Raw genomic sequence first — 9452 nt, 5'->3', positions numbered from 1 at the left:
GTCTATACCTATGGAAACGTCCGTAGTAAGCTCTTGAAATGTAGCGTATTCAAAACTGAGATGGCCGATAATACTGACGTCATCAGCATTTGAAAAATCATAAAACGTGCTACACTTTTCAACGACATGAATAGGGGTTTCTGTGCGGACGGTGCAATATGTTATTTCGGGGTCCGATATGCCTTGCAGAATTTGTAACTTTATGTTTTCAAGTGGAAAGTGATGACTGAGAAATGTCATATCAAGACTATTTGATGTAGTTCCCTTAGTGCGTGTGGGCTGGGTAACTACCTGATTCAGGTTAAAATGCAACATCATATCACTGATTATTTCAGAGGACATCGATGGAAAGTGCATGGCTTTCCAATCAATATCGGGTAAGTTGAAGTCGCCTACTAAGATTAGCCAGCCATATGACGTTGTAGATAGTCATATAGTGAACGGGTGACGCTACAGTCAGATGTGGGACTGCGGTAAACACACCCCACCGTAACCGCGCGCTGGGCTGACGTTAGTTGCTTCAACATTTTCTACATCAGGGAGCCTTGAAAAAGGGATATCTTTCTTTATATATATGGCAACGCCCCCGCCACGTGTCTGTCTGTCTTTTCGTACTACTGAATAGTTTGGTGGGGCCAATTCAACGTCCAGGATGTCATGTGTCGGCCATGTTTCTGTCACGGCAACGAAATCTGGTTCTAGACTAATTAACGTTGTAATGATGGTCAGTTCGTTATAACGTCGTAATGATGGTCAGTTGCTTCCATTGCGGGAGGTGCCTACCATATTGTCGATAAAGACCGCTTCATGCCACTATGAAACATTGCATCTCACGTAATGGCTTGGCTCTTGATCTTAAACTCAAACCTTTTCTTTCTGGTGACTGCTATACATACTTGATGCACAGTCGTGTTAACAGCCATGTAGAATGCTTTTTCTGGGTGGCTGTTTCAGAGAAAGGTGAAAGTAGTAGCATATATTTTTGTTAAAACATGCGTGCCTAACTCTTGTTTGTATGCATTACTGCGGTGCCCACATTTGAGTAGAACTACTCAACAGAGCAATAAGAAGCTTGAAAGCTTCGCAGGCAGTGTCCTATTCTAACGTACTGATTTATTTATAAAGTTCACACCAAATACCAATATTGCTGTGCCGTGTAAAACAAAATGTAACTAAGTACTAAAGGAATGTTGAGTTTGGAGCGAAGCATCATACAATGAAAATTATTCATACTGAATTTGCATACATTGTTTTTACACAAAATGCTTTATGCTTCAGTCAGATCTAGATAACATTTCAAGGTGGTGCTCACAATGGCTTATGTTCTTAAATCTGACTAAATGCAAAATTATGTCTGTCTCGCGTCAGTCAAACTCACCCACTCCTTTCGGCTATATTATCAATGAAACCAACCTTGAGCACGTGACTTCCTATAAATATCTTGGAATTCAGCTAAACAGTAACCTTTCGTGGCATGCGCACATTGAACACATCACTAACAATGCAAACAGATCTCTTGGCTACGTTCGCAGGAATTTTTCTAAAGCCCCACCCCATTTGAAGTTACTGCTCTACAAAACACTCATTAGACCGAAGCTAGAGTATGCGTCATCTGTCTGGGAGGGTACCATGGTCAAAAAACATTAGCTGACACCATTGAGTCAGTTCAGAACAGGTCGGCACGTTTCATCCTACCAAACTATTCTCACACAGCTAGCGTTTCTTTAATGGAGTCAAACCTTGGCCTTGTTAATTTACAGCTTCGAAGAAAGATTTCCCGTCTCTGCCTTTTTCAAAAATTCTTTTATCAAAATAACTCACCTAAACAGAATTTATTTCAGAACCTTCGTACATGTCGTCGCGTCTTGATCATCGGCTTAAAGTGTTCATTCTTTCTGTCGCACAAATGTTTTCTCCGATTCATTTCTGCCACAAACCCGTGCCGAGTGGAACCGCCTTCCCCCCTCCATCGCCTGCATCGAGGAGGCATCATCTTTCAAGATTGCAATAACTGATCATATTTTGAGTTTATCACTCTAAATACTACTAATTGTTTGACCATGTTTTGTTATCGTTTAGTGTACCCGCCCCCTCTGTAATGCCCTTCTGGGCCCTGAGGGTACTGTAAATGAATGAATGAATGAATGAATAAATAAATAAATAAAATTTATGAGCAGACACGCCACACCTCGGCGTTGCAAACTCCTGCAACTCTCTCTCTCTCTCTCTCTCTCTCTCTCTATATATATATATATATATATATATATATATATATATATATAAACTTCGATATCCAAGCAGCAAATTTTCACGATTCACGCAGTTTCGAAAAAGAGACTGCACTTCAGGCCTGACAGCAGAAAGCAGCCAAAACACCCTTCAGGCAGTACGGCTGGCGCGCCCCATATAGTCATATACCGAGCCATGCACTAAGCGAACGAGCGCGCGCGGCAGCCGAGCGAGCCGGAGCTACAGTGGCTAGTACCGGAGCGAGCGGCGTCCTGGCCGGGACGTCACTCGGGAGAGGGCGCTACTCCAACTTCTCGCTGATAATACTAGTCAGATAAAGTTTCATAACATTGATAATGACACCGGACTGCGTGGAGATGAGCAAGTGGCACAATGTGTACGCATATACTTAGATTAAAACCTCTGAAACTTCGTAAAGTAGCGACACGGCGACACGCTTAGAAGAATACCGCCTCCACCTCGCGCGCCCTTGTCGCTATTGGCCTACTGGCATCACGTGGACTTTCGCGCCGGCTTCGTTTGTTTACAGTCGCGCTCAACCGCCATTTATGAGTTGGGTAAAAGTTGGTTCTTTATTCTATGATTTATGGTTGAGAAGTATCTACCGACTGGCGATGAGCGCATGTTTGCACCGCTGCTCTTCCGTGTTGTGCTGGTTTGCGAACGCCTTGAACCAAGTTTTGTAGCAAGTGCGACCTCGCTTCGCGGCATTTTCCATCACAATGACCCGCTGCGCCTTCGGATGCCAAAATAGTTTAAGCGAACGCAAGAAGCTCTTCGCGATACCATCCAGCAAGCGCGACGGGTTAAGAAGACATGCATTCATCGAACAGGGAGGGAGAACGTCAGACCAACATCCTCCACACGACTGTACGAGGTAAGTTGCGAGTCTGTAATGCTTGCGTAAGATTTGTTGCGGGCCATAACGTAGTCGATACTGCAAAGTTCACAGCACGTTGCCATTTATCTGCACGTTTTAACACGATTCCTACGCGACGTGTACACTGTTTATATAAGCACTACGTGGTCGTATTTGGTGTGCTTAATCGTTTTGTACGCCAACAGGCTTGAATTTGCGGGCAAGCGAGGCTGCGTGCTAAAACGTGATTAGGAAACTTTGGTTCAGCACAGCCCTTTTGTCAAAATTTGAGGCTCGAGCGCGTGAAAACTCATCATAGGAAAGCAACACTCTGCCTTTTGTGGTTACTTCCTAGCCTTCTTTAGAGCGAATAGCTTTGTTTGTCTCGGTCGTTCGTGCACGGTCGGCCGATGGATTTGCGATATACAAAGGTGCTTTACCGGCGTGTTCTCCGCCGAACGACAGCATCATAGGTCTTTGAGACGTACTATACCTGCTAACTCTCGTAAGCTTTAAAGTGTGTGTGAAGGTTAAGATGTGGCGGTGGAGCAGTCGCAAAGAAAACGTGCGATCGCCCGCTCGTACTTTACTGGCCCGTTTAGTCGTCGCTTGTTTAGTACGTAGTTTGCTCGTTCGTTTAATGGTACCCACGCTCATTTAGTCGTTTGCTTGCTCGTTCATTCAACTATATACTCGTGTATGTAGTTCGTACGGCCACTATGTTTCTGAGACACACTTGCTGTAAGGCACTTAGGCTGGTGCGTTCAATTACGTAATGAGACAACAAATGGTGCCTAAATATCGACCGCAATAAATATGCGCCTTCAAGCGGGTCATTCCTTTAATAAAAAGTGTACAATAACGTTGCTCAAAGGTTTCGGCTGCTGCTTACATTAGCAATGATTGCCAATGTTTTTTGCATATCTTTTTACCTGTCGCATCTATAGTGGCCAAGACACCATATGCGACAAATCTAAAACTCTCTAGTAGATTAGGGAGACGCAAGCACACATTGGCTAGCACGTACGTTGGCGGCACTGTAGCTTGTAATGGACCTTTTTTCCAATTCAGCTATGCGCATGCGCGTACCCTCGCCCCAGCTGCATTCCACGCCGCGCCGCCATTATCGCAGAGCAGGTGTGCGAAGTGAGTGCGTGAACCCTTGCATGATCCGCGGCAATTTCCTGAGCTTGAGGAGCTGGACAATAATTTTTCTCGTGTTCTGGGCGAGGATATTGCTTAAAGGAAACACTTAGCAGTTAGTGGGAAAGACTACAAGCACTTTTGTCGATGAAAATCACTCCGTGAACTAACGCTCGAGCGATAGGTGCAGCGTTTGCGACGAATCTCATGCCGGGCACTTGCTGTACTGTCGATTGCACAAACCGGCGTGGAATGGTGAACGTATTGTACGGTAGTGGAGCGCACTGTCAAATAAAATTAAAAAAAAATGCCCCATGTTATCAGTGAGTTATCACGCGATTCTTGCTGAGTGAATGAAGCCTGCGTTCTGGTAACAGCATGGCACTAGCGCTGTGATTATTGCACTTCGCGCCCTACGACTGACTCGGAAGTCACGGCGATGTTTTAATCTACGGGTATGTATACCGCACGGATTTTACCATTGGCTGAAGAAAGCGTTACCGCATGCAGACGGAAATAGCTGCACGGTTACGTGGGGCCAAACGAAAAGAAGAATCTCGCCACACAGCCGATCAGAATGCAACCCCCCCCCCCCCCCCCCCCCCCCGTCGGTGCGCCACTGTGATAAAGAGACTCCCCAGGGACATTCCGTTGCTTACCCGATGACGAAGGCACCCCTCAAAAAAAAAAAAAAAAAAAAAAAAGTCACTAGTACTCAACCACTCGTAATAAAGAGATCGTTTCGTTGGATTATAAGACTGAAGAAAATGCTACGTCTCTACTTCTATTAGATTCTTCGAAAAAATACCTTTTTGGCGTTACACTTGATAACGACGGGGGCGGTCAAAAGGTTTCGTTTTCGCTCTACTCTGCGCCGCGCGCGCTTTCGAGTTTCGTTATCGCGTAGTGCTGCGCTGGTGTTACTGGCTCGCTAAACTCTCACTTGAATTTGCTAGCAGCTTGAGAAGTCGCGACAGCACGTCCCTACGGTGACTAGCTTCGTCGCCCGACGTCGCATTGCTGGAGTCCTCGCTGCTTTCGCGCTCGGAAGACCCGGTGTCGAGGCCGCCGTTTGCGCGTTTGCGCTTTCCGGAAAAAAAAAAAAAAAAAAAAAAAAAAAAAAAAAAAAAACGTTGCGTCGTCCGCGGGCGCCGTTTTACTCACCGGCGGCACAACGTCACTATATGGCCATGACGTCACCACTCCTCGTTCGGGCGGGCGATTTGAATTGCGTTAGAGGTACGCGGACGCTTCACACGCAATTTTCTCTTCAAATAAATATTTTCTTGGCACGAAACAACCGTTTCGAGGTTTCTGGTACGATATTTTAACAGTCCACGTTGAAATAATATTTGCCTTTAGGGTCCCTTTAACACCGCCTTGCTATGCGTGCATTTACTCTGCGAAAGGTCGTCTGCTACGCTCAAGCATTGTAGGCGCCGCCACGGTCGTGGAGGGAGTGCGACATAGAGCAGAAACGAGGAAGAGCAAAGGCTGAGGAGGAGAGTGTCGGTACTTTCAATAAGGTCCCTGTATTTTTCAAAGGTAGCGCAAACTCCTCTCCGCGCCGTTTCCCCCTCGCCCCTCCCTCTCGACCGCCATTAGTGAGCGAAGCGCACGGCCGCTACCGCCCGCTTCATTTCGTATCGCATGCGGCGCGTTGAAGCGCTTCCTTGAAACGTGACTGTTCTGGGCGCATTTTCACAAGGCTGTTCGTACGTAAGATATCTACGTGAGATATGTAGTACCTTCAACTATTAGTAGAATCTACGTCGCTCAGACGAGGAAAATGAAAGGTAGAAGAAGTTAAACGCAATCCTAAGCATTCTTTACTATTGCGGATTGTTTCTCGGAATCGAATGGTGTTCTGTTCACCTGACGCATTTACGAAAACAGATAGCTACATCAAACTATGCACACACAACACGGGGGAGACATTTATGGGCTAAATACCCTCAACGTGTTTTTTTCCCCCCCAAGATGCATCCGCGCGCTTTTCTTTCCCCCTCAGTTATATACCTTGGTTCCCGGGTGTGTGCGCGCGGTTTCAGCGTTTTGCTCTTTAATTGGCGACTCTTCCACTATGCTCATTTATGAGAAGTCATGCTGGTATTCATATTGCCAAAGTGCGCCCTTTTGTTCGCCGCAGAGCATAAACCGGGACTTTTTTTTTTTTTTTTTTGCTCAATCGTTGGCTGATGGTGCACTCGCGAACGCACCCACCTTCCCGCGTTCATCACTAACTGGGTGAGAACAGCGATCAGAACGTCCCTCAGTAATGACGCCTTCAAATGCCAAGAACTTTTTAATATTTCAATGAACACATATTTACACATAGTTGAAAGAAATAACCCCGATTGTTTTAGCGAATAAAGAATACTCTTTCTCGTTCACAAGTTTCCAAGTATGATAACACATTGAAACAAAGCAGTCATTGCACATTGCATCTTCGCAGACTTCGCGTATTTGTAAGCGTATACATAAAGATAAAGGCACTCTTTCACAATAAGACGAAACATTCAAACAAAACAATTATTGCACATCAGCATTGCATAAAGGTAAGATCACCTTTACCAATTCCTGACATATAGATAATAAGATAAAGACATTGCAACACAGCAATCATTACACATTACATACTTGCACATTACCCGCCGTGGTTGCCCAGTGGCTATGGTGTTGGGCTGCTGAGCACGAGGTCGCGGGATCGAATCCCGGCCACGGCGGCTGCATTTCGATGGGGGCGAAATGCGAAAACACCCGTGTACTTAGATTTAGGTGCACGTTAAAGAACCCCAGGTGGTACAAATTTCCGGAGTCCCCCACTACGGCGTGCCTCATAACCAGATCGTGGTTTTGGCACGCAAAACCCCATAATTTAATTTTAATTAAAATACTTGCACATTATTATAGTGAAAACTTCAAACAAAATTATTGCACGTTTCTAACGGCGTCCCTCATTGCAGTACTCCTGCTACCAGACATTTTTGAAGCCAGTCGCATACGGTGGATTCATATCGCTCGCCGTTTGAGGTTTCGTTTGCCACGAGGAACCGCAAAAAGCTTGGCCCCCTTGGCAATGCTATTCGAACATCCAACAGCACAGCAAGTCGGCATCGTGCTGCAGCCGAGCGCGTCTTCAAAAATGTAAAAAGCCTACGCTCACGCACAGCGCACATGTGTCCCGGTGTTTCTATTAACCCTTTTCGCGCAGCAGTTTGTTTTAGAGAAACGAGATGGCGCTCACGGCGGCGCGCCATACCTCTCCTCAGCGACCGCGCACGAATACGAAACCATTACTGCTTCTACCTTGCTTCTGTGCGATCAGCTGTCGCAAATGCAACTGAGTTTTCGCTAACACACTGTGCTCCAATCATGCTAGATTGAATCATGTGGATTGAAGATGTGTGCAGTAGTTGGCTGCAAAAATAGTGACTGGCATGTTAAGGAATAGAATGAATCTGTGTGGCCAAGTTCGCGGACCGCTGCTGCAACTGTCCGAACGTGTTACCGGCACTTCGTGATGTACGGCTTTCCTCGAGGATACAGGAATTTGCTCATTCACCAGCCTTGTATCGCTAACCTTCAAAGAAAGGGCCTCATCCCCAGAACGTCGGCAAGAGTGAGTACCACTCGTTAAACAATGACAAAGGGAGTATAGCGCCGCTTCCTGTCATAGTAAGTTTCGCGCACATTATCTATACACATCTGTCCCAAATGGCAGGAAAACTTACGCCCACTCTATCGCCGACGTATCAAGAATAAGCGAATGGGCGCACACTTGAATATATGCGCACTGTATACGCACAATAAACGATGGACTACACCTATGGCGCGCGAATAGTCGACGCTGAATGTTTCGTGACGGTCCACAAGAATAGGCGAGTTATACTAGGTGTAATATATATTTGCTACAAGGTATTGCAATGTACAAAACAGCTACGTTTCAAGCCTTGTGCACAGCAAGAACAAATCTATCGGAATTGAGCACACCCGCGAGCGATTAGGCAGAAAATAATCAGATAGTGGCCGCACCGAGGAAGTTCACTGAGTCAGAAGCTGACAATTAAGCCACTGCTTCAAAATATTTGCCGAATAAAGAACACAGAGCAAAACACACTAATCCTGACTGCATTCATAATCGGAAAGCTTGGATAGCTTGGAATACATATTTAGCCCCGCTTTTAGAACACGCACCATATACGCTGCTTGCGCCGTTTGGACATAGCTTAATCAGCTCCGAAAGCGCTTTTGCATGTCCTCTGAAGCTGTGATCAAAGCTTCGTGTCGTTCACCCAGTCACCGTCTACGATATCTCCAAAACAGAGGTTTTCTAAGCCGCACCGGCGTCGTACACTTCCATTGTAAACAAGGAGGCAACGGAGGCAGTTGAGGCAAGCAATGGACGCGTCACCACGTGATAAAACATGGCAGCGGCCACGGGATCGCCGCGAAAAGGGTCAATAGTTAATAAACACAGTAGAAGAAAGGTTTGACTCCGGTTAGACGAGGCACATACTACGTGAGTAGCTGCAAGTGAAGCAGAAGACAGAGCACCCTTCCTCAAGATTCCCATAATACCTTACCGGCGGCCGCTTGAGGGCGCATGCCGCTTTCTAAAGTCGTCCATTGGGGATTTCTTAAGGGCAGCTTTTGTTCTGCAGTGTACATGAAATAGGCCAATAATGATGGTGACTAACTAGCTGGACGGCGTAGGTACATTGTGTGTTCTTCCAGTTAAACATGGCCATCACCACAATCTTCACCACAATCACGAACACCATCCCATATCCATTATCGTCATCAGTCTATATTTAGGTCCTCTGCAGGGTAAAAGCATCTCCCAATGACGTTCATTTACCCCTGTTAGCCACTGCACTCATGTGCCTGAACATATCCTTATAATATATGTCATCACACCATCTACCATATTTACTCGATTTTAATGCGCACCTGATTATTAAGGCCAGAAATGTAAAACGAAATGCTCTCATCTGTAACGCGACGCCTGAGTGTTTTTCATATTTCAAGAAATTAAAAATGTGGTGACTTTGATCGTTCACTCGCCAATTTTTCGTGGTAAAGTAGGGAATAATGGCAATATGTTCTCACTTGAAAAAACAAAATATTGCATGCAAGCTACCGTGGACCAGGCATCACTCATAGCTACTGTTGGAGGCCTCCTTATTCCTTTTGACAG

The sequence above is a fragment of the Dermacentor silvarum genome, chromosome 7 (assembly GCF_013339745.2).
Source record: "Dermacentor silvarum isolate Dsil-2018 chromosome 7, BIME_Dsil_1.4, whole genome shotgun sequence".
NCBI classification, from domain to species: Eukaryota; Metazoa; Arthropoda; class Arachnida; order Ixodida; family Ixodidae; genus Dermacentor; species Dermacentor silvarum.
This window is presented reverse-complemented; position numbering follows the sequence as displayed.